Source organism: Syngnathus typhle, linkage group LG1 (assembly GCF_033458585.1).
Source record: "Syngnathus typhle isolate RoL2023-S1 ecotype Sweden linkage group LG1, RoL_Styp_1.0, whole genome shotgun sequence".
NCBI lineage: Eukaryota > Metazoa > Chordata > Actinopteri > Syngnathiformes > Syngnathidae > Syngnathus > Syngnathus typhle.
The window spans coordinates 10,530,268-10,554,847 of NC_083738.1; the positions used below are offsets into that span (position 1 = coordinate 10,530,268).

General features: G+C 40.4%; 1 protein-coding gene across 1 annotated transcript in view; it reads right to left on the minus strand.

Moving 5' to 3' along the window:
- Positions 1–24,580, minus strand: part of lingo2 (leucine rich repeat and Ig domain containing 2) — a 178,373-nt gene that overhangs the window by 127,378 nt on the left and 26,415 nt on the right. The window contains exon 2 of the mRNA XM_061289956.1: positions 10,938–10,979. The gene's annotated coding sequence lies outside the window, so the exon portion shown is untranslated. The remainder of the gene's footprint in view (positions 1–10,937; positions 10,980–24,580) is intronic.

A 24,580-nucleotide genomic window follows, 5' to 3' on the forward strand; every position in this document is an offset into this window, starting at 1 on the left:
CTCAAGGTTTCTCATTTCCCCTAGCTGGAGTTTTGAGTTTTTCCTTGCCCTCTTGGGAGTTTAAGATCAGGGGATGTTTGAGAATATTTGCCATTTTTCACATGTCCTGAGCGTTGTTAGTCACCTAAATGTTGAACAGAGGGTGTGATTTACCGAAGTCAAATTCCTTGTTTGGCACGTTCAAACATGGCGAATAAAAACTCTTTAATCTACAGCACTTTGAATGCAGCAATGGTTGTTTTAAAGTGCTCTAGATAAGACTACACGTTCCGCAAATGGGCGGATATTAGTTATTAGTAACCTATTGAATCTTGAATCTTGGTGAAGGGTACTGCAAACGTATGTTATTCAAATGTATATCATGCAATTTTGCCACTGACCAAGGTACTTGATTTATTACAGCTGATGTTAGGCCTCCTGTTGGGAGGTGACTGTGAGAAAAGTTTTAAGAGCAAAACAAAGTCATTTTTTTGTTCTTGCCACACTGCCCTGTTATCCTGTGTTAATTAATTCAATTTTTTCATTTTATTTTTTATTTTTGTGTTTTCTCATAGCACAACAGTGACACATCATTAGGATGATTCATAGGCTTCTGACGTGCTTTCATCTTAATGAAATAATAATTCCAAAGAGTGCTCAGACCTCACAGCAGAAAATGGAAAACAGGAAAAGAAAAATGTAAGCTCACGTCACATGCTGTCATCATTATTATATGGCTTTTAGGGGAGTTTCTTCTACTGCGCTACCACTTTCTTCTTATGTATGCAGAACGTGGTGTGTGCAATGAGCACAAGTTCAAGCCACATGGCCAAGTACAGCAGTTTATTTTTTGTAATATGGATTTTAAATTTAGATTTTAAGGACAGCACAGCTGGTTGAGAAATTTGGGAACAGATCAAATATATATGGCTAGATTCACAATGACAAACATTTGAATCATTCACAATTTAGTGTCGTTGTTTTGTTTAGTTTAGTGCATGAACTTCCCATTGGATTTCCATCGCACACAATGATAGATGAAGTCCTCATTCAAGGACACCTGAAAATAGTCAAAATGGCCTCTTCAAACCAAAATAGCTGATTACTTGCTGTTTTGGACATGGCTTTTTGATACTTTGTATAGTAATTATTGAAATGTTGACAAAATGTTATGTTGCTAAATTAAACATCATGGGTTGACCATTTGATGTCAATGCGATTAATGAGTACAATATTGTCACTACAAAACCAAGGTGGAAGTAGGAGGTCTTAACAACTGAGCTAACATGAGGGTGGAAGGACAGTGTGGGGTCGAAAATAACGCCAAGGTTGCGTGCCAGAGGGGAGGGAGTGATGTTTGAGGAGTCAATGGTGAGTGTGATGGATCTAGGTTTATTAAGGGAGGATTTAGTGCCTATGAGGAGGAGCTCGTTTTTGTCACTGTTGAGTTTGAGAAAATTGTGGTTCAGCCATGGTTTTATTGTAGAGATGCAGGTTTCAAAGTGGGTGAGGGAAGGGTTACGCGTTGGTGTGGTACGTATATAGATTAGGGTGTCATGAGCGCAGCAGTGGAAGTCCAGATTGAGTTTGCGGATGACATTACCAAGGGGAAAGAGGTAACAGATGAATAGGAGGGGGCCAAAAACTGAGCCTTGAGGGACCCCTTGAGGGAGCCAGTCGAGTGCAGTGCCCTCAACACCTAGTTGGCGCAGCCTTTGGAGGAGGATGGAATGGTTCACAGTGTCAAAGGCTGCGCTAAGGTCAAGTAGTAGTAGGATGTTGAGGGCACCAGAGTCTGCAGAAATGAGGAGATTGTTGGTGACTTTAACAAGAGCTGTTTCGGTGCTGTGAAATGGGCGGAATCCGGACTGGAAGGGTTCATAGAGGTTGTTGGACTGGAGATGGGTGTGGAGTTGGGCGGAGACAATGCGTTCAAGGGTTTTGGAAAGGAATGAAAGGTTGGAGATGAGACGGTAGTTGGAGAGGTTGAGTGGGTCCAAGGTGGGCTTTTTGAGGACGGGGGTGATGGCTGCAAAATTATAGACAGTGGGAAAGTGGCGAAGGGATAGAGACTGATTAAAAAGGGTGGTGAGGTGAGGGAGGAGGACAGGGAGGCATGCCTCAATTAAGGTCGTTGGAAGGGGGTCGAGAGAGCAGGTGGTTGTTTTGGATGCGGTAATGATGTCTAGGATGTGGAGGAGTCGACAAGGGAGAAGGCAGTGAGAGAGGGGAAGGGCGGGAGGTCAGGAAGTGGGGACAGGAAAGCAGGGGAGGTGGGGGAGGAAAAGTTATTGATGGTGTCGGTCAGAGAACTGTTGATTTGGGCGATTTTGTTGTTAAAGTTGACAAGGAAGGAGTTACAGAGGGCGGGTGAGGAGGGTGGCTTGATGGCCGGTGGCTGGAGCAATTTGTTGACGGTGGAGAACAGTATGCGGGGGTTCCGGTTGGTGTTATTAATGAGAGATGAGAAGCAGATTTGGCAGCAATCACGATAAGAGGAGATATGTTGTTTGAAGGTTTCAGCATGGACGGTGAGGCGGGTTCTTTTGTAGAGGCGTTCGAGTTGACGACCAGTTTGTTTCATGGAGCGGAGTTCCGGGGTGTAGTACCAAGGGGCAGAGTTAGTGAATGTAACAGAGGAAGTTTTCCAGGGGGCTAGGGAATCAAGAGAGTCAGAAAGGATGTTGTTGAGCATGGTGGCAAGGTCATCAGGGGAGGAAGAAGTGGGGTCGGAGGGAAGGGCAGAGGATAAGAGCTGGCAAAGCGTGATTGGGTTTACAGTCTTGATGTTGCTGTAGAAGATGGTGCATTTTGTGAAATTATGAGGCGAGGGTAGAGGGGCGGAGAAGAGGATGCAGAGATGATCTGACAGTGGAAAGGTGAGAGGACGGGGGTTGGATGTGAGTGGAAAGGAGGAGCATACTATATCAAGGGTGTGGCCTTTGGTGTGGGTGGGGAAGTTGATGTGCTGGGTGAGATGAAAGCAGTCCAGAAGGGAGATGAAGTCAGACGTCAGTGGAGCAGTTGGCTGGTCGATGTGGATGTTGAAGTCACCGATGAGTAGGAGGCGATAGGAGACTGCGGATACGATGGTGAGGAGTTCAGAGAGTTCAGAAAGAAAAGACGGATGTGACTTTGGGGGGCGGTAGATAAGAACAGCAGTAGTAGATTTGGGGAGGAAAAAGCGAGATATTCAAAGGATGAAATAGATGGGAGGTTGAGGTCCAATTCAGTGATGGGTAGGGACTGCTTATGGTGGTGTTGGTCAATCCCGACTGTACCCGTGCAAATGGCAAGCCCCAGTGTGTCATGGCGGCACACAGCCGAGCCACGACCGGCGAGCTCGCAGCGAGCGGGTGCTTCCCCCGAGGACGCCGGCCAAGTGGCCAAAAAGTTGAGTTGAAGCTGTTTGCCGAGCCAAGACCCCAAGGAGGGTCCGGTGGTGGGTTGGCTAGCTAGCTAGCGTAGCTCGTAGTCAGAGGGAGCGGGAACAGAGAGGTGTGAGCAGAGTTCCAGAGATACGCGGCGGGCAGGTGAAAAGGCGAGAAAAAGAAAAGAAAAAACAGGCACACTTAAAACGGGAAACACCAAACAGACAGGGGACAAATAAATAGCGGACACGGTTCGGGGTAGAAGCGGCAGTCAACAATCCAGACGTCATTCTTTTCTTTTCTTTCTCTAACCCGGAAGACAAAAAAAGGACGCGGGCGACCTGCTAGCAAAATGAATGCTGCTGATTTAAAATGGATTTAGGGGATGAATTTCCAAATGATTGTTGGTGTTGTTTTTGGAGTAATTTGGAGTAATTCTAGAATGTTGAGAACCCTCAACCGTCCCTCCTTTTTTGCTTTTCCTACTTCTTTTCTTTCATCTATCATCCAGCTTTCCTTGTATCCTTCCTTTACTCTTTCTTCTCATTCATTCCTTTACACTTTCCAACTAGCCTCCCTTCTGTTTCATTGAGGAGCTTTTTTTTTTTTTTACACCCAGACCGGCACATTTTGACAAATACAATTTGCGTAGAAATATTTCTCTTTCGACGACAAATTACTAATTTCTGTTGCACATCATTCACCGTATAGACATTTTGTCGATCCAGTGTTTTGCTGCCAGGACAAAATTTTATACTAAATTTGAGGTATGCCAATCAGCTGTGCACCACCAACACATTGACAGTGATCAATATAAAAGGATCCTACCCCTGCAAGTGCTTGGGGACCCTCACTTAAGGACATCGTTAAGGTGGTAAATGAGACAGAGAGTGATGGCTTCTGAAACACCTAGTACGTATGTCTTGTTTAAAAAGCAGCTGGTTATCACCGCAGTCAATCCAATCAGGACATTCCGGCAAAAGAAAGGCACTTAATTCAGTGTTTTTGTCACAAGTAGTTTGACTTTTGGGCAATTGTTTAGCAGAAAGAAGACATCAATTTTGGGCAAATTAACACTGTCACAATTAGTTTGACTTTTGAGCAATTTTTTAGCAGAAAGAAGACATCAATTTTGGGCAAATCAACACGGACAAAAGCATCAGTACACCAAGAAGTCCCTGATAGTTGAATTTGACCAATTTTTGTCTTTCAAATTTTGTCGAACTACACTGACAGAAAAGCAACTTCATGTTCAAAGCAGCAGAGAATGTTGTGGTCTTATGTAACTTTTTGTCACCGATCAAGTTGCATGTTTTCTTAACAGTAAAATAAAGAATATCTGTGGTAAATACTTCTTCCTGGGCCAAATGTATACATTTGCAACAATGTACAGGGGTGCCTTGATACACAAGTTTGATTTGAAGGAGGAAGACAAACATAACAATCAATTACCTTTTTAGGAAGTAGTGATGGCAAAATGAAGCTTCATATTTGCTTCATGAACCAGTTGTTATACAATATGTTTTTACACATCTAGATGGCACTGTTGGTTTAAATAAAGTAATTTAAGAAATGGCAGGTCAGTATAATTTTTAGCCCAAAGTTGAAGCCAACGTACAATTTGGACTGTATCTACGGTATGTCAATTATTTCAGTCTTTCCATTACTTGACAACCAGTTCCCCCGAGCAGTACTGCCCTCCACCTCTCAAATCCGAGTCTTCAGAAAGATTAGAATTATTCCTTCTGATAATCTCTCCAACCCTCCTGCCTGTCAGTCAATTGTCAAACATTCCCGTCCTCACTGACAAACTCTGCTCTTTTCCACAGTGGGAATACATGTCAAGCAATAGTAGGGGTTTGCTGGGAAAAGACTCGGAGGAAGTCCCACACTCCTAACGACAAACCGCAAAATATACTATATGTTATCATTGGCAGGATTTTTTTTCATGCCTTGACTTGCAAGCAAACATTTGCGATAAGAGCACTGAACGGTGGCAGTGAAGGGGATGCCATGCTGACCTGGACATTCGGAAACAATACTCGGGGAACACATTTCTCATTATCAAATCTGTTGTTGAGTAAATGAATATTAGATGTCTGACCACTTACTTGATGCAAGTTGGAAGGTTTGCTGATATCGCAGTGGGCCCACAAATGGGCTGAGCACTTAACCCGAATGGTTCAGCCCACAAAGAACAGCCAGGCACCATTACCTTCATAATTATAACAAGCATTGTCAGAAGTGCATTGTAGTAACTCATTGCATATTGCACACATACATATAAAACCCTTTTCTGGACAAGTAAAACAATTTAGTGAATTTGTTTGTTTCAACTCTCTTTTGTCTCGTACAATTTTCTCCAAGCCAGCAAAATGCGTGTACCACTTTGTCACGCGGCACAGATTACAAGCGGCAACAGCAATATCTGAGTCATTGGCGAGTGGGAGTCACTGTTTAAGAGTCAAGAGAGAGAAGCAGGGAAAAAAGAAGAACATGAGCCGTAATTCCACCGTGTCCGATCAATGAGTTCGATCGCTTCTCCCCCTCGCATGTTCACTCCTAAATTACTGCTGGGAACTCTCATCAGTGACTCTCAACACTGGCTCTTATCACACTTCCTGCTATGTGCATTAACACCACGATCACGTAACGGAAAGACTCTCAACTGAAAACCGACATGGTAAAAAGAAGAACACAGAATCCGAATGTTGGAGATTAATGGCTCAAATACAAAGTTGAAAATGCTGTATATGGGAAATTGAGTGGACATGTACAGTGTATCATAAAAGGAAAGCTGAAAAAAAATCAAAGACCCATGCCTGGAACCGAACAGGAAATTCACGGCTGATCGCTCCAAAAGCAGCTTCACAGATCATCACAAAATTGTTTAGATGTCTTTATCATTGCAGCTCGCATAAAAAGCCTCAATGAACTGTGCCTGAAACCAAACAGGAAGTTGACTATTTTGGTTTGAAGCAACCATTAAAAAAAAGGATTTATTGCCTAGGCTGTCTAAAATGGGCGGAGCTTAATGTTAACTTTTTATGATCATCTTGTATTTTTTCGGAAGGTAAAAAAAAAAAAAACATTGGTTGCATGCCAATGCACAAAACACACTAACTGAGTCATGACCGAACTGAACAGGAAGTCATTTTAGTTTGAAGAATCCATCATTTGTAAATGTCAAGGTATTTATTTGACTATTTTGTCAAACTCAGACTAAGGAACAAACAGCACCCAAAAAGAGACGGAACCTAGACAGATGGGTGATACTAAATTGTAAATTGTTTTGGGGGTTTTCTGCTATATACAGGTAGGTCTTGCACAGATTTTTGTTGAAAATGTGCTTGTTTTATCCTAATGCCCTTCCACATTTCCGCAGAATGTTTTTGCTTTAACCAAAACCCAACGGACTTGACTGTGGCAACCGATGCTTGGATCCTTCGCTGAATCAGGTTGTGGCACCCTCGCACCAAAGTCCTGGGATGGAACAAGGCAGGATGATGTGTGACTGAACAAGCTTTCACCTCAAACTCCCGACTGAGCATGATGACAACTACAGAACTGCTGTTAATCCTGCGATGCAACCCCCCCCCCCCCCAAACCAAAAAGCGAGAGATTTGTTTTTCCATCTCAACACAACTTAGAAGGCTCACAAGCCGTCTGGAAATTTACTGTAGAAATATATCTTGGTGCCAGTAACCGCAGGCTGGTATAGCATCAACGATCGCACACATTTGGGCCTTCTTCCCCACAGCCATTGGATTTACTAGTGTCTCATAAACCTCGGGCAGCGTACTCGCCATTTCTTTGATTGGTTTCATAGACTGTCCCTGATAAAAAATGCATCAAACACCTCTGGTACATGTTCCAAGGTGTAAGTAAAGTGAGACAATTAACACATGCTTTTTTGAGTAACAGAACCCAGTGATCTTCTTGGGCAGCACCAGCCTGCATGTTTCTTGTTATACGTACTATATTGTGAGAAGAACTTAAAAAGAGGCTTAATAAGAGAAATTATGTCCTCAGGTCGCTGTTACCAAGAGGTGGTATTGAACCTTGAGTGAAGTGCAGTCTCAGGAAAGGAGATTTAGGTTGTGAATTGAAGGACAAAAAAAAAAAAGATGGATTAAGTTGAAAATGTTTTTGATTTTTAGTAATGAATGGAAACAAAAAAATAGGTTTGAAATTGATTGATTTTAAATCAGAACTGAAATCTTACGCAAAAAAAGATCTGAACCTTAAGAGAAAAGAATTCTGCACAAATGAGTAACTAAACAATAGTTGTAAGTAAAAGTGAAAAATATCTTGCATTTTTTTTGTATTTCACTAATTTCAAAAGAATGTTTTTTTTATCTGTGATTTTATCATACAACGTTCAATGGTCAGTAAAGTATGTTTTAGTTGATTATTTTTTTTATAGATTGACTTAATTTAAAATGAAGTGTGGAGGTAATGTTTTTCTGATTAGTCTCAGAGGAAAAACAATTTCCACTCAAAACCAATTAAAAAAGTGAAGCTAATTAAAAAAGTTAAAAAATAATTTATTGCTTTCCTTTTTTTTCATGACTTTTCCAAGAACAATCCCAATTTCAATATTTTTTTTCTATAACATTTTTTGCAATGTTAGTTTTTTTTTTTTTTACAAGTGGGTGTTGAAAATAGCAGGTGGTTTCTCACCTCCCCACCTTCTTCCTCTGTCTCTTCTAAATCTCACTCTTCCTTTGATCCATTTTCCTCAACACAGACACCTTACCTGTGGTCTAATTTTACTGCTCAGGCTGAATGGAAAGTGAACTAATTATCTAAAATAAATTTCTCCTGTGAAAATGTGGCCAACTGCAGAATATGTAAACAATAGCACCAGCAGCAATATCGTGTCTCGTTTGGCAAGGAGTACATTGATCAATTGGAACTGGAGTCTCAGTAGTGAGCTGTAGCTACAAAAAGAGTGCTGGGCACTCATAGTGTGTTACAAAATTACAAAATAAATGCTAAGCAGTGTTTGTGCTTAGAGCTTTGCAAACTTTGGTTTGGGGATCGATATTAATAGTTTTAGAAATTGTGTTACAAGTTTAACCATTCAGAAAAAAACTGTAATTTGCCAATGCATAAAAAAAATCCCATTTTAACAGTTCATGAGTTTTTCTCTACCAAATTCACTTGAGATCAAGATATTTCAAAATGTGAGTATACTAGGGGTGTAACGATTCATCGATACACATCGATTAATCTATATAATGCTCTACGATTTATTGGCATCGATGCTAGACGTAAACATCGATTTATATCGCCGTGTTTGACCTCGGACATTAGACGCAACTTTATTTTGAAATCCAGTTCATTGTTGCTTGCTTCCTCTTTACGGGAGCAGTGCGCAGCGTTGTTGTGTTGTGAGCAGAGCAGGGACGTGAAAGGGGAGTCGACAACTAGTACGCGGCTCCTGGGCTGGTGCTATGGCTAGTGTCCAAAAAGACGAGGAAATTTGCTCCCCTTTAGGCTTCAAGTCATTCGTTTGGAAGCACTTTGGATTCCAAAGAAAAGATGGCTCAACGGACAAGACGCGTGCAGTTTGTAAATCCTGCCATGCGGTGATCAAATATTTAGGGAGCACAAATCTCGCCAGACATTTAAAGAAAAAACACAACATCAAAGTTCAGTGTTAAAATAAGCACTTTGTATACTACAATACTCTTGTAATTTCCTAAATAAAGAGTTTGCAGTACCTTGTTGATTTTGCGCATGAATTGTTATAAATCAGGATATTGTTTTATATTATTTATTTAAAAAAAAAAATCGATTGTAGAGCACTATATCGCGATGTATCATGAATGAATCACAGCAGGCTTTAAGATATCGGCAAATATCGTATCGTAGTTCTTTGTATCGTTATGATATCGTACCGTGACAAAACCCGCGATTTACACCCCTAGAGTATACGTTTCTGTGCATTTTTACATGCATTTTCACATACAGTGTTAGCCATCTTGACTGTATTGCCAATTATAGCCAAAGTATAACCAAAAGAAAGCTTTGTTTTTATATAAAAGCAATTTTTAAGAAATTGACACTATTTAGGGGAATCATTACCAAGGTGATTCTGCTAGAGTTATGAAAACTAATGGTGAGCTGCCCAAAAGTGATACATTTTTTATGGCCTCTACAAATAGGCAGCAACTGATCCGCATAAGACAAATGTGAGAAAAAGAACGGCGTGTTCCGTTGGCCTATTTTGAAGAGCCGCCCACGAAGGCTGCAGTTGCCATCATACCTGCAGCTGCATTAGAGGTGTGTGTGTGAGTGTGTGTGTGTGTGTGTGTGTGTGTGTGTGTGTGTGCGTGCGTGCGTGCGTGCGTGCGTGCGTGCCAGTGTGCGTGCAAGCATGTGACACCAACATTAGAGCTGAAGATGAAATGTACAAGTAGGTAAGGCGAAGCTCTCGGCAGCTGCTTGATGCGTGCCTCAAAACATACAAAAGTGAGAAGAAAGTGAAGTATTTTTTAAATTAGATTATTATATGGTGAAGTTTAAAGATTTTTTTGCAACACAATTAGTATTATTTGAAATAAAATACATTTAAATGACCTTATTTCAACTTAAAACAATAATAATAACAATAATAATAATAATAATAAACTATTCAATTTGTAGTAAATTAATTTAAATATTTTTATGAGAGGCGGCTCGGTGGCGCACTGGGTAGCACGTCCGCATCACTGTTAGTAGGGTGCGAGTTCGATTCCACCTCCGGCCCTCCCTGTGTGGAGTTTGCATGTTCTCCCCGGGCCCGCGTGGGTTTTCTCCGAGCGCTCCGGTTTCCTCCCATATCCCAGAAACATGCTTGGTAGGCTGATTGAAGACTCCAAATTGTCCCTAGGTGCGAGTGCAAGTGGTTGTTTGTCTCTGTGTGCCCTGCGATTGGCTGGCAACCGGTTCAGGGTGTCCCCTGCCTACTGCCCGATGACGGCTGGGATAGGCTCCAGCACTCCCGCGACCCCCGTGGGGAACAGGCGGTTCCGAAAATGGATGGAAGGATGGATTTTTATGAGAAGTTTTTATTAAAAATTTAGAGTAAGAGAGTAAAATGTTTTTGATTGGGCATTTAAAAAATGATAAGTATCCATGCATATTTGGCATATCTTCAGAGAGTATTATTTTCCCTTATGTTTCCAGAAAATTTACGACATGCACAAGTACATCAGTAAAAGTTGTTATAATTATAATGCTACCGTGGTGACCCACAAGGAATAAACATTCACCAGGGTCATGTTTCTTTAAGGGAGAGGTGGGAGTATGACACTTCTTAGATGAAATTAAAATTGCAAGTAGCTTGTTGCTTGCCATGTGATGAGTTCAATTTTGTGTGGAGAGTAAAAGAGACAAAACTTGTCTTCGTCCCCTCATCTCATCATTCACCAATCTCATTTGATCTTTGCATCTGCTGGCCAGAGGCTGATCTGGACTGTGTTTGTACTTGCTGCCCTTTCCCTCACATGTTCCAGGTAGGAACTGAACCAAATAATAACTAATACTAATAAATGTGATACCGTGATTAAAGCACTTTCTAGCCAAGTATTAACTTACCTTAGTGGAGCAGAAATGTGACGGCTCCCTCTCTGACCCAGTCTGAAAGGCAAATAGAGGAACATCCATTAGGAATGGCAATGCTATTGTCATTCTGTGAGGTACACACACAAAACACACACACACAGTATCTGGCATCGCATGTCATCATCCTCTCAATGTATGCTGTCATGAGGGATACCAAATATGAATGATGATCTCGAGAGAGACGTCACTGAGTAATATGTAAGCACTCGGTGAATTACTCCGAATTTTTTTGCAAGGGGGCGAGCGTATGTTCAGATATTTATCTTAAATTCAACAAGAAACCACACACTAGTTTCGCAAATTAGCTTGAGATTCACCCGCCATGCATAGCAGGACACAAAAAAAACCTCATGCTTGTAATTGAACAGAAAGTTGAGCATTTTGTCTGACTTGGGGATTTGTCCAAATGGGCCCCTATAAAACCCTTGACAGATGGCGGTATTACATTGCAAAACATTTTTAAACTGTGCCATGAAATGGGGGGCGCATGCTATCAAAATATGAAGATTGTTTCAAGGGTGCTCGGAAAGATAAAGCAAGAAAGACAGCCGCCAATATGGTGGACATGCTTTTTCTCAAGGTCCGATGCCCAAAATTGTAAGTAAGACATTTTGGTTGAAATCAGCTATTTCAGCCAAATAGGTGTGTACACTGGTAATCCCTTAAAACCACCATGTGACTGCTGAGCATCAACTGGAACGTTTTACTTTCAGAGGACTTCAAAAGGAAATAAATGCACCGAGAGATGAGCAGTGTAAAATGGATCCAACCGGGCCATTATGTTGACAAATAAGCACATACGTATATGTGCAAAAAAAGCCTTTTCATGCACAAAATGTTTTGATGTTTTTTTTTACCCCCACATGAATGCTAACATGGCACCAGGAGAACTTGTGCTGCTCAACAACTTTGCTGACTACAAATGCACCGCTTTGTAGGTTTTTATGCTTAAAAAGAATAAACTCGCACATAGTAGTTTTACCTTTGTTGCCTCATTCTACTGCATTCATGAGATAAGTGACTGTATTTTTCTTATGTTACTTCCAAAAACAATATACGAAGAAGCAACGCTCTTTGTGAGTTCACTATTTAAGAATTAATCTATTTTTCTTCTGTTACCTCTTCTGAGCTACAGTACAGTACAACCATCTTGTGGTATCTCGCTTCACTTTGGGAGGGTTGCGTGCGTCATAGATTGTTTTGTTTTAGAGCATGTCTATCTGTTTTACCAGATTTTCTTCCACAATGTCATTGCAACTCATACAGGAGCAAAGAATGCGTGAATAACAGAATGTCCAACTTTTTTATCCTTTATAAAATAATCTAAAGTGTAATGTGCTTTTTGCAAATTACGGTTTTAAGTTACATGACTGCCCATCGAAAGTAAAATTAACTCCAGCTGGGTTTCTATTACCCTCGAAAATGCGCAAAATTTGAACTGGTGATGGAAACACAGAAATTTCAAAACACTCTCAAACATCGCAAGAACGATTTTACATTCTAATGAGGAGGTCAGAGAGACGTGTCGATTCAGAAACAAATCACAGCTCAACTAAAATATATTTTTGCGGAGTTGAATTGTCAATTATTCATTTTTTCTGGCAGTGCTCGATCCCATTACTGTATTTTCCGTGAGTAGAGATGCCAAATTTGTATCAGATTTTTTGGTACAGTACAGCGGCATGCCAGGTTTCAGACCCTATTTGTTAATGAACTGGAATGTGACTGCCTTGCCCTTTAGTAACAAGTCAGGAATGAATGAATGAATGAATACATGAATACATGAATAAATAAATACATGTAAAAAAAAGCCCATTTCAGCCTCTGGCGAGCGTGAATGTTGGAGCTAGCTCGCTATTATGCAGCAAATCAAACTCGTTTGAAACTCTTCTATAACTGTATAGTGCAAGCTCACGGACAGGCAAGCAGAGATGTGCATGCATTCACATACACATGAACAGTTGTGCAAATGCACACAGACCCACAGACACCCACACATAGGCTGGTCCCTCAAGACAAGGTGCTGAAAGCAGCTAAATGAAGCATCTCGCTCTATGTTCCTCCACCTCGATGTACTTCATTACACTTTGGTCCAGATTTAAAACCATGCCGATTGCCTATAGCTTTAATGTACCGCCTCTCATGTGGGAGGCACTGGTCCGGTCGGTTGGGATTAGCCAAACAAGGAGTTAACGCTGTGAAAAAGTGTCCAAGGTGTTTAATTTTGCATGTCTTGGTTGGTTGGTGGTGTTTGGGGCATAATGCGAGTTAATGATGTCACCTGGCATCTTATTAAAAAGGCAGACAGGCTCGCACTTTGTCACATTCTATTACCGGCAAAGCCCATGAGGAAAGTGTTAATTTATTCAGGGTTATTCATAGTATTATTAACATACACCCACGATGATAAGGTAGACTCTTTTAACTTTTACTGTATACAGAGGTTAACTTCTTTTCAATAATGAGCTTCAGTGAGATCAGACTATTTTTTGGGGGCAGCCTGGCCTCATGCAAATGGACATTTTTTACCCAGCACACCATCTACTTCCCGGTGTGCCAACAACAGAACACTTCCCATGTCAGTGGCAGAACAAGGGGAGGTCAAAATGTAAATGTTTTTCACTCTTCGAGATAGCACTACATTGCCGTATTAGAACAATTAGTTACTGCAGACTCAACGCCACATTGACAACTTTTACTGAACAGTAACATGCTGTTTACTAGCAAACATTGATAACTATTAGCCAAATATAATATGTGCCCCTAACAAAACTGCAGCTTTGCTTACCATTTGGTGCAAGATACAGTTTCAGACAGATTTGTTCGGTCATCGCTTGGAAGTGGAAGTTCTTGTCTGTCGGCCAAGTCATGTTCATAGAATCTCAATGGGGGTGCAATATTATGTAAATTAGCCCCGAGTTGCATCACAATTTAGTAGAATTCAGAAAGGCTTACTCACAGACTATTTTGGGAAATGCTCACATAAGATTTAATTGGTTGTTTAATTACACACTTGATGGGTGGCCAGTCCTCCAGGCACAGCTATTTAATTATAAGCTATATAGTAAGATATACAGAAAACACACTTCTTCATTGTTTAAGATGAAGGGTTTTATTGTTTTATTACTTACTTCCTGTTAAAGTAACCTCTTTCATCAAAATGTGACTTCATTGTCTTTATTTCCCAAGAGGAAATATATGGTGGACCTATTACAACTACCTGTAATCCTCCTGTTTGTATCTATGATAAACCAGAAATGTTCATGGGTTAGTACCGTATTTTTCGCACCAAAAGGCGCACTGGATTATAAGGCGCACCATCATTGAATTTTTTTATTTCGGAAATTATTTCATATATAGGGCGCACCGGATTAGAAGGCGCATAAAATAGAAGCTATACTGCAACAAACTGAGGTTGACGAGGGTTGCGGTATGCATCCACTAGCCAATAACCAATGAGCCCTCTGTGAACAATCGCGTTTCTCAAACAATCTCCTATAAAATGATCAGAACTGACTAAAGTTCGATCTAACACTGGTACTGCTTACCTATGTTTCCCTTCCATATCGATCCGTAAATTTACTCAAAGCATTAACAAAGCAGCCTATTTTGACATGAAATAGCCTTGTGCGTATAGCAGCTATTATTATAGCATTAGCCACCCGCAAACTCCCATGGGCTTCAGCTCGCAGACCCCCATGAGCCTAAGCAAAGTGTAAAACGATCGCGTTTCTCAAACAATCTCCTATAAAATGATCGGAACTGACTAAAGTTCGATCTAACACATTGGTACTGCTTACCTATGTTTCCCTTCCATATCAATCCGTAAATTTACTCGAAACATTAACGGAGCAGCCTATTTTGAAATGAAATAGCCTCGCGGGTACAACAGCTATTCGGTGACGCCCCCTGACGACAGTTGCCGTAATGTTGGGAAGCGATGTGACCTTGTAATTTACTAGTCGTACTAAAACGTACTGAAACATTTTGGCAGAGCACTGTGTACAACCAGTATGGATCAACAAATTCATCAATTGATCCATATATAAGGCGCTCTGCATTATAAGGCACACTGTGTTTTTTTGAGTAAAACGTAAGTTTTTAAGTGCGCCTAATAGTGCGCAAAATACGGTACCTACTGGTGTGTCAAGCAGGGCTGCAACTAAAAATTATTGAAACAACTGATTAAATTATTATCAAGAACAGACCCCAGCCACCACGACATAAAAATACAATACATACAGTACACAAATATTGTGTTTTACAACAACACAACCATATTTACAATGTCATATAAGTATATCAAAGGATAATATAGAGGAAAATATTGTAGGGTAAAAAGTTAACGATCCGAGCGCATATCACCGGGTCACTCGCTTAGAACCGGTACCATAGAATTTCGGCTTTAGGGTGTGGCAATATTACGATCAGCCTTGATACTGACACTGGGACGTCTCTTAAAATTATGTCTTGGGGTAAAATATCGACACAACTATCTTTCAGTATGATATTGTGACATATCAGCATTAGGCCTCAATCTGACAAAACATTGTCCCTCAGGCTTTAATTTTGATAACACCAGGATTAGACATCAATACCTCATCAGTACAGCACTGATGCATCACCATTTTATATGAATTTTGCTATAAATCATTATCGTTCAAGCTTCTGTATCACTATCTCCAGGATTAGATTGTAGCAAGTGTGCTATGTATCTTTGGCATTTATTCCAATACAGTTGAATTTCTTCATTGTTTTGCTATATCATTGCAAATATCATTAATCATTCACACCTAATTCAGGGACTCCAGTTTTGGAAGTAGCCATTTCTGCATATATTTTGTTTTTTTCCACCGCTGCTTACTGATTGCATTCATCATGCTGATTTCTCCAGAGGTCCCCGAAGGCGACTGGCAGCCTCAATAATTGATGGTCTCGAAAGGCTGCGTGTGGCTGTGCGAAAAGCAAGCGAGTGAGCTAGAGAGCACCAACAGCCCCTGGCGGAAACGCTCAAAGCGGCGGCGGCTTCGGAAAGGGGGGCGAGCCTCAGTTGAAAACGACGATTGTCTTCGGCGCACCAAAACATTTAGCGGGCGAGACAATGTGACGGTTTGATTAGAATGTCGCAGCCTTGCGGCCTAAAACATCAAACGGGAGGGCGCAATGCAGATGCGTTACGCACTCTTATTTCAATGCCAATTACAGATTGTTTGACTGGGAGCGAACATGAGGCGCAGACCGTGAAAAACGAAACATAGCAAACCTCCTAGCGGGAAAAAAAGCTTTGTGTCTTTGACAATAAAATCATCATCAATCATTTGTTGCTGCGCCCCAAAGTCATTCAGTATGGATTTGGTAAAGTAATAGCGACGGAATGACATTGTTTGCCATCCCGTCGGTCGACACATTTATCATACACATGGTTTCTTTCCTGCATGATAGGAACATTTCTATTGCTGAGTTCCCATGTTATTATGGAAATTGGTATTGAAGTTGTAGAGATGATTTATAGTCAAGGCTGACTCAGATGTGACATTCACTCATTTTCACTCTGTGATGGACAGTTTATCTGTTTTTAGTTTTATTTTCCTGTTTATTGACAGCTACCAAATGAAACGTTGAACCGTTTTCTTAATTTACTTTAAACAAACAGTTCAGAGATTTAGATTATTATTGGTTTTTTTGCATTTCTGTGTTGAGTTGTGACATGGTCTGTTTTTATCTTGAGTCTGGAATGATGGAACATTCCAACATGTTCTTTTTTTTCTTTTACTCATTTTACTTCTCATTAGCTAACTTTTGCAATGGTGTTTATAATTTCTCAGTTTTTTTTCCTCATTCTCATTTTACTTCCGTGATGATGGAAACGAAAAAAAGAGAACATTTTGTCCATCACCATAGAAATCTTTGTCTGATATTTACATTTGTTTGATGATCTTAAACAAGAAAGTAGAAAAACTGAAAAAATCTAATCTGAAAAGATTTTTCACCTTCCTTTTTTCACTTTACTGTATACTGGGCAGCAATTACCGTATTTTTCGGACTATAAGGCGCACCTAAAAACCTAAAATCTTCTCAAAAGCTGACAGTGCGCCTTATAGTCCAGTGCGCCTTATATATGGACTAAATTCCTAAATTCAAACTGGCCCTAAGCATTGTGTCATGAAATCAAGCATAAGTGGCCTGCTGAAGACTATGAATCATGAATCAAAAATACTATGGATCATTATTTTGTGATTATAAAGTCATTTGTTGCATCTGAAGTTGAAATAAAAAAGATAAAATGGAGAATGATTAAAAATCTGACATGATGCATTAATGGTGCGCCTTATAGTCCGGTGCGTCTTATATAAGGATTAAGTTTTAAAATGGGCCATTCATTGAAGGTGCGCCTTATAATCCGGAAAATACGGTACACACTCTGGTAAATGACAGAATGTTTATTGTTTATTGTATTTTCATCTGTACGGACATTTTCAATTTGCTTATGCAAAGTCATATTTATTAATGCACAGTTACAAGATGTTACATTTTGTTTTGTTTTGTTTTTTATGTGGACCTTTTACTGTTGTGAATGTTGGACTGTTGCAACATTTTTCTTTTCTGTGATGATGGACAGTTAGGAAATTTCCTTTCCATTTTGTCTTACTTTTGCGATGAAAGATCTTGGCGGGAATTTCTTTTTATTTTATTTTTGTGATCGACAGTTACATTTTATGCCCCGCCCGCCTTTCCTCACTGCCACAGTAGTTTCTCATTTTACTTCTGTTACGGTGTACAGTTAAAATGCTCGTTTTATTATTTTACTGGTTCTTTTATCACAGACAAATTATTTAGGTTGAATTTCCTGCTTGTTTTATTGTTTTTCCCTAGTAAAGCATGTACAATTGCGGCTCAGTTCTTTTTTTTCTCCAATGGCTTTACTCCAACATGGCGATGAGCCTGATTGGAATAATAGTTCTTCAATAAAATATCTGGAGCACTCTTGTAAACAGTGTCACATTTCCCAATGGGATCTTTGCAGTGTGCTTTTTCGGGGGCCGCTGAAAAGAGTCCGTATGTAGGCCAAGCTCAAATAGATTTTTGGCACACAATGAGAACATGTGATTATTGCGTGATTTTTATTTTTTTTTACAATGTCACGGCAGACAGGATTGAGATGCTTCTGGGAAGATGTGGTACAAGCCGGCATACAGCCTGTATCAAGGGAATAGCAGGGGGAATTTCCGATCCAGTGCAGCCAAGCGGGTGGTCCAAGCACCCCCGGAGAGTCAAAGCCTTAAGAAAGAAGTCGATGTAGGCAAAAAGGGGAATTGAATGAAATGTGCTGCCTTTTTTGCAGCCTTGTATTACACAATGTTGAACAATGGCAAAACTAGGAACATAAGAACCGTGAACTTAATTGACATTATTCTAGAGCCGGGAGTCAGACCACAAAGAAACTGGACTAGTGCCGTAAAGAGAATTTTACAGTCTGAAAGGAGACATGTTGTGAAATTGCACCACTAATCAAATCCGGCCACAGGTCTTGAAAATAATCTGTGACACGCATGCTTCGGTCAGGGATCAAGAATCACAGCACAATAAAACTCTTCAAAACATCCCTTTTGTAATGTCCTGTCTCATGCAGTGAACCACTGTCCACCCTCATCTCCCTAGCTGTGAACTGTTCCAACATGAGTACAGTGATGCCTTGCCACTTTGCGCTTCACCTTTCACGAATGCGCTACTTCGCGGGTTTATAAGTGACATGAGAACGACGTTTGAATAAACGCTGATAGCGTGCCTCTGAGCAATGTGCGTCACTGCAGACAAGCGCGGCAGCCAGCCTGTCACGACCGAGGCAGGACAACCATGTGCAACACGGACTGTTTATTTGGGGAATGTGAAAACAGGAAAAGGGGAAAAGGGAGGTTGGAACGCCGGTGCACGAGGTGACTGACGAGCCGGTAAGCGAGCTCACGTCGTGGTGGCATCTCGTTACATAGGGCGTGCGTGTGGCAAGGCAGACAACCAGCCAGTCGTACCGCTACATAGCGGATCAGGCAAACGGGAATCAGGGGGCAGGCGTGTGTGTATCAAAACAGACGAAACGGCGACAATTGACTGACAAACAGCATCTATATACATATATGCCCTAATCAGGAAATTTGCACAAATGAGCCCTAAACAAAAGGTGTAATGGGAAAAAAAGTGAGAAGCTATTTTGGCCCTCTAATGTTGGTGTAGAATGGCCCTAAGACTACTCCCATCAATGAAAATAAAATTGGTTGAAAATGTGTAGCACAACAGGAACCAACAAAAAAGTCTCAGAGCCATGCGTGAAAGTGAACAGGGAGTTGGCTTTTTTCCGTAATGAAGCAGCCATTGAACATGATCCAGGGCTGGCATCTTAACTGGCTGCCCCAAGGGGATTTGTCCAACTGAATCCCAATCAGACGCATGTAAGATGGAGTGGACAGATGGGCGAAAGGTTGACAATTATTTCTTGAATTTGCTGTGAAAAAGCTGCTAACAACTTTATTCTGTTTTTGTTGTTTTTCCATTGTATAAGATTATTATTATTAATGATTTTGTTATATATTTTGAAGAAGAAGAACGGCTTAATTGTCATTGGACCACTGGTATTCCACCAATGAGAGGGTGCACAGGCCCTACTGGGAGCAAATTAGGGTTCAGTGCTCAAGAACACTTTGACATAGTCACCAGGGTTGAGGAATGAACCCACAACTTTCAAGTCAACACTACTACTAATCCACGTCGGCTTCATTATGACTGCCCTGAGAAAGAAATGACCTGGATGAATGAGAATATTCATGCATAGTATTGATATCACTTTTCTTTTTTATTATTTCTATTTTAAACCGCGATTTTAATTTTAAAATATGATGGTTTGGTTTGGCATATGGGACAGTTTGTTGTTTCTAGTACATTGGAAAATTGTGGAAAACTCTGATGACAATGAAAACTGTCTTTAATGTTCATATCTGTGGTGAGATTATTTCTCTCTCAAACCAACATATTCAATTTTGACGGCAAATTGAAGACTCGGCCTATGGTGGAAATGTAAGATGCATAAATATTTCCATTTTCCTTGATGACAATGAAAAATGTCTTTAATGTTCATATCTGTGGTGAGATTATTTCTCTCTCAAACCAACATATTCAATTTTGACGGCAAATTGAAGACTCGGCCTATGGTGGAAATGTAAGATGCATAAATATTTCCATTTTCCTTGATTTTCTAATTTATATCTTAATCATAATCCTTATCATCACATTCAATTTACAATGGTTAAAGGATGCCGTACTGTTTAGTTTGTTTTTTGTACCATGTTAATAAACGAGCGAATCTTTGACATTTAAACTAAAACATGTCTCATGATGAATCATTTGCTCAGATTCTCCAACCAGCCATACTGTCCACACCACAGCTGGAAGGATAAAAATATCGCTGTTTACTTTCCGCCTCAGCAGTTCAAGTCACAATCCCATCCTCGTTGAGGTGCCAGCAAATGGAGCAAGAAATGAAAGAAAGTGGAATATTTGCATTAAAGAGCCTCTCCGCCAGTCTGTGAATTGGCTGATGCGCAATAGAAGATCTTTCGGTTTATGTATTAACAGAGTTAATGCCTTCAAGAAAAAAAATGAGTCTGCATTGCTAATATGCTAATAACAGACGGTTTGCAATAATAAGTCTAATCAGAATCATGACACGCTGTAGCCAACACAGTGTAAATGATTGCTTTGGCAAATATATTTCACTTTAATGAGATTTAAGCAACTTTAGTGCAAATTAAGTGTAAACATAACGCCCCGAAAAACTTACAATGTTATTGTGGCCAAAGTTCACGGAGCCTAATCAGACAATAGTAATGTTCAAAGCAACACAATTATTATGAAAACTGTAAAAGCAATTAAAAATATCAGCGCCTATTTAATTAGTCGTTTGATCTCTCCGATTCTTCGATACATTCGGTCCTTTTGTTGGTAATTTCAAAGGCTAAAAGTTAAAGACAATAAAACGATTCAGAAGTTCTGAAAACAGAAATGTGCAGTACACATGAATCTATGAGTCACACAGCATGGAAATACTATCTATTGGCTCAAGCAAGCAAGCAGACCGATTAGAACGTATTGATATGGTAATGCTGCTGCTACAGTGTTCTGGTGGTCGGACTCAATGGCTAGCACCCATGGGCCACAGCCTAGAACAGCGATATAAAAGGCAACATGGGTCCCCGTTCCCATGAGCTCGTCACCTGTGGGAGGGGCCTAAAGGTCAGGTGTGTTGAGAGCTCGGTGAGAACTAAAGGCTGAAGCTTTGGTTGTCCGACCCTCTGCTACAGAAGCTGGTTCTAGGGACGTGAAATGTTACCAGAAAATGAGTTCAAGTTGGGCTCTATTGAACTCTGGCATAGGCCACAGTGAGAGGGACGGATCACTTGGCCCACTAGATGACGTTGATAGGGGGAGGGGGGGTGCTTATAATTAGGGGCATTACAATATTCACAGTGTAAAAATATTAATATTGTTGCGGTCTTCTTTCAGGACAAAATGAGCCATTCTACTTAAAATGTAATTTTGTTCTCCACTCTGGGTGAAAGCTCTTTAAAGTTTGTGTTCCAGGTTGCATCGCAGCTAGTCATGTGCCAGGGAGCTTTTACTAAAAAACAGGCACCCGATTGGCCGCAATATGACCACATTACAAAATAAAGACAGCCATGATCACTAACTACCTTATTGAAGGAGGTTTATCAGTTTCACGATTAGCAAAATAGAGAACACTGAAGAGAATTGAAGGACACATCGATTATGGACACGGAGCTCTTAGAGGCCCTCTTGGGGCTGCCCTTGGCTGAGCATGGCCTTGCAATTGATCGTGTGAGACGGGTCCTATGTGGCTGCGACACACTGTTATTTGGATGGAGGTCGTTGGACCTCTTCTCCGCGCAACTTCCTCTTTTTCTTTTTCCTCACATCAGATGCCGTGATGTTAAAGCATATCAATAAGCAAAGTCAAAGAAACTAACAATGTTAGTTGCTTATTTTAATTGTTGTCATTTGGCTGTTTCCATACCTGTTACCTTCCTTCAGAGTGCTCTGTGTTTCTGACTGGACTTAGATTTTTGGACTGAAGGAATCACTGTTAGTACGGAAGCATGACATTTTAATGTTATAATTAAGCAATATATGACAAATATGATCAAATTAGTGAACAGACCATTTCTCAATGGTCTATTTTGGTAATTGAGCATTTCATGATTTATTGCTACAGCAATAATAGCGTTTACAGTATATGAATGTAAAAACTGGCTTGACATGGACAGAAAATGTCCTGACAAAGGAAAACACAGACTGTGTACCTTGATCCTTGATGCAATACAGTGAGGCTTACTGCAATGGCGTGTACCTTCCCACAATATCATGATAATTATCATACCGAGACATCAATACAATGATAACACCAACAGTGACCGTGCGATATCATTATATCACTACTGATATTTTTGTAGGAAAACCAAAGTTTGCCTGATGAAAATGTAAATTTGACCTGTAATAGAATTGTTGAGGAAATAAATTGTCCCAGGGCTTAGTTGCCGATTCCTAGTATACATGATGTTGTTCTGTTGGCTTCATCAAGATCAAATCTTCAACTCTAACTAGAGCAGATCAAAGTCAAGTGTGAAGCGGTTGGGATAAGAATCAGCTCCTCCAAATCTGAGACACTTGTACTCAGTCGTAAAAGGGTGCAATAACCTCTCCAGGTCCGGAATGAGATCCTACCCCAAGTGCAGGAATTCAATTATGTTGGGGTCCTAATTGTTGAGGAGTGAGAGAAGAATAGAGCAAAAAATCAATAGGAGGATCGGTGCAGCATCTGCAGTGATGCAGAGAGTCTATATTGGTCTGTCACAGTGAAGTCACCCATTTGCTAGATTTGGTAGCAATCAGACAAATCTGTATTCTGATCCATCTTAGGAGGATTTCTGAAAAACTGCTGCTTGAAACCAGTGTTGAATCTTTTTGGCTATGACTTCTTCGAACTTTTATTGGTCTACATTGAAATCATACCTCTATGACACCGTTTTCTATTCACCCAGTAGCAAGGGCTTTGGTGCCATCCTGTGACATTTTGGTAAAGTTTAAGAAAAGCACAAATCAGGGGAGAGGGTGAAATATTCATTTAGTAAACTTTGAATGTGTGAAATGACAGATTTAGAATGCCCCAGGTCATTTTGTCTTCCTGCTGATTAGATATTATGGGCTCTTCAAGTCTTTGATAAAAAAGAAAAAAATCGCACACCCAGAGATTGCATTTTCACAATTTATAATTGAAGTTTTTAGCAGGAGGAGATGCGACCGAGACACCTGTGACATCCACAAGTGCCACTTACACATCCGCGTAATGTGGAGGAGGCTCGAGGTGGTCTCCTGACAGATGTGGCGATCACGGCAGAGAAAATGGATGCACCCTGCTAGGAAGTTGATGAGCAAGCAGCAGCATCACCCCCCTGGTTACCAGAAGAAGAAGGCGAGGAATCGAGGCCGGAAAAGAACGTCTCAGCCGCCGGCTAGTCTCATTTCATGAGCCCATTACACGGCCGTTATCAATCATCATCGCGATAGCATATAAAGGAGGTTAGAGGGTTGGTAGTCGTAGGTCAACTCGCATTACCTGCTGAGTCTATGGCCCTCTTCTAACCTTGTATGACCACAAGGCTTATGATCAGAGAGACATTACTGTATAACCCCCCACAAATTATTCTTATTAAATTGTAATGTAAAACGTGATATCTTGACCCCCAAGCCTGTTTATAGTTTGTTCGTTACAAATTCACTTTCACCTGCCTGTCCTATTTTGCGGGACAGAAAGTAGTAATTGGTAACATAGAAGTACATTTGATGTGATGCGAGTGAAGATCTTTACAAGTTTGGGAGGAGCTGAGATAAGCCTGGGTTGCTCATTCACAAGAGATACGACCGACCACCCCAACAGAGAGACGGATTTTAAGTCCCGTCTGGTTTCTCGTTGTTGTTGTTTTTGGTTTTTTTGAGCGTTCGAGGTTATTGTTTCCATTTTAACTGCTTCAAAATGTTGTTGGTGTTTGTGATGTTTACATTTTTGTTAGTTTGTTCAAGTTTGGGATTTGGATGGCGTTTACAAAAATGTTATATTTTTGCTCTGTTTTTGGTCTTTGTTAGTGTTAGTCATTTCAAGTTTTTCTTCGCGTTTGTGCCATTGAAGTTTAGAATAGTTTCAACTATTGTTGTTTTTTGTCTGTGCTGTTTATATATTTTTGATAGCATTTGTGCTAGCTTAAAGCTTTTAGTATTTTTTTTTTGTTTTTATTGTGTATGTATGCCATTTTTAGGTATTTGTTAGAGCTTATGCTGCTTCAGGTGTTTGTTAATGTTTGTCATATCGCACAGTTAGCTTCCTTTGGTGTCACTGCATGTGAAAACAAAGGAGGCAAGTGGGATTTCAATAGCTGGTAGTCAAATACGCAACTGCAATGTAATTAAGGTTTTGCTTAATGGTAACTATGGGTAACTGTTTTCCATAGAAATCTCAACAAAATATAGAGTGGACCGTTTCGAACAAACAAAACATT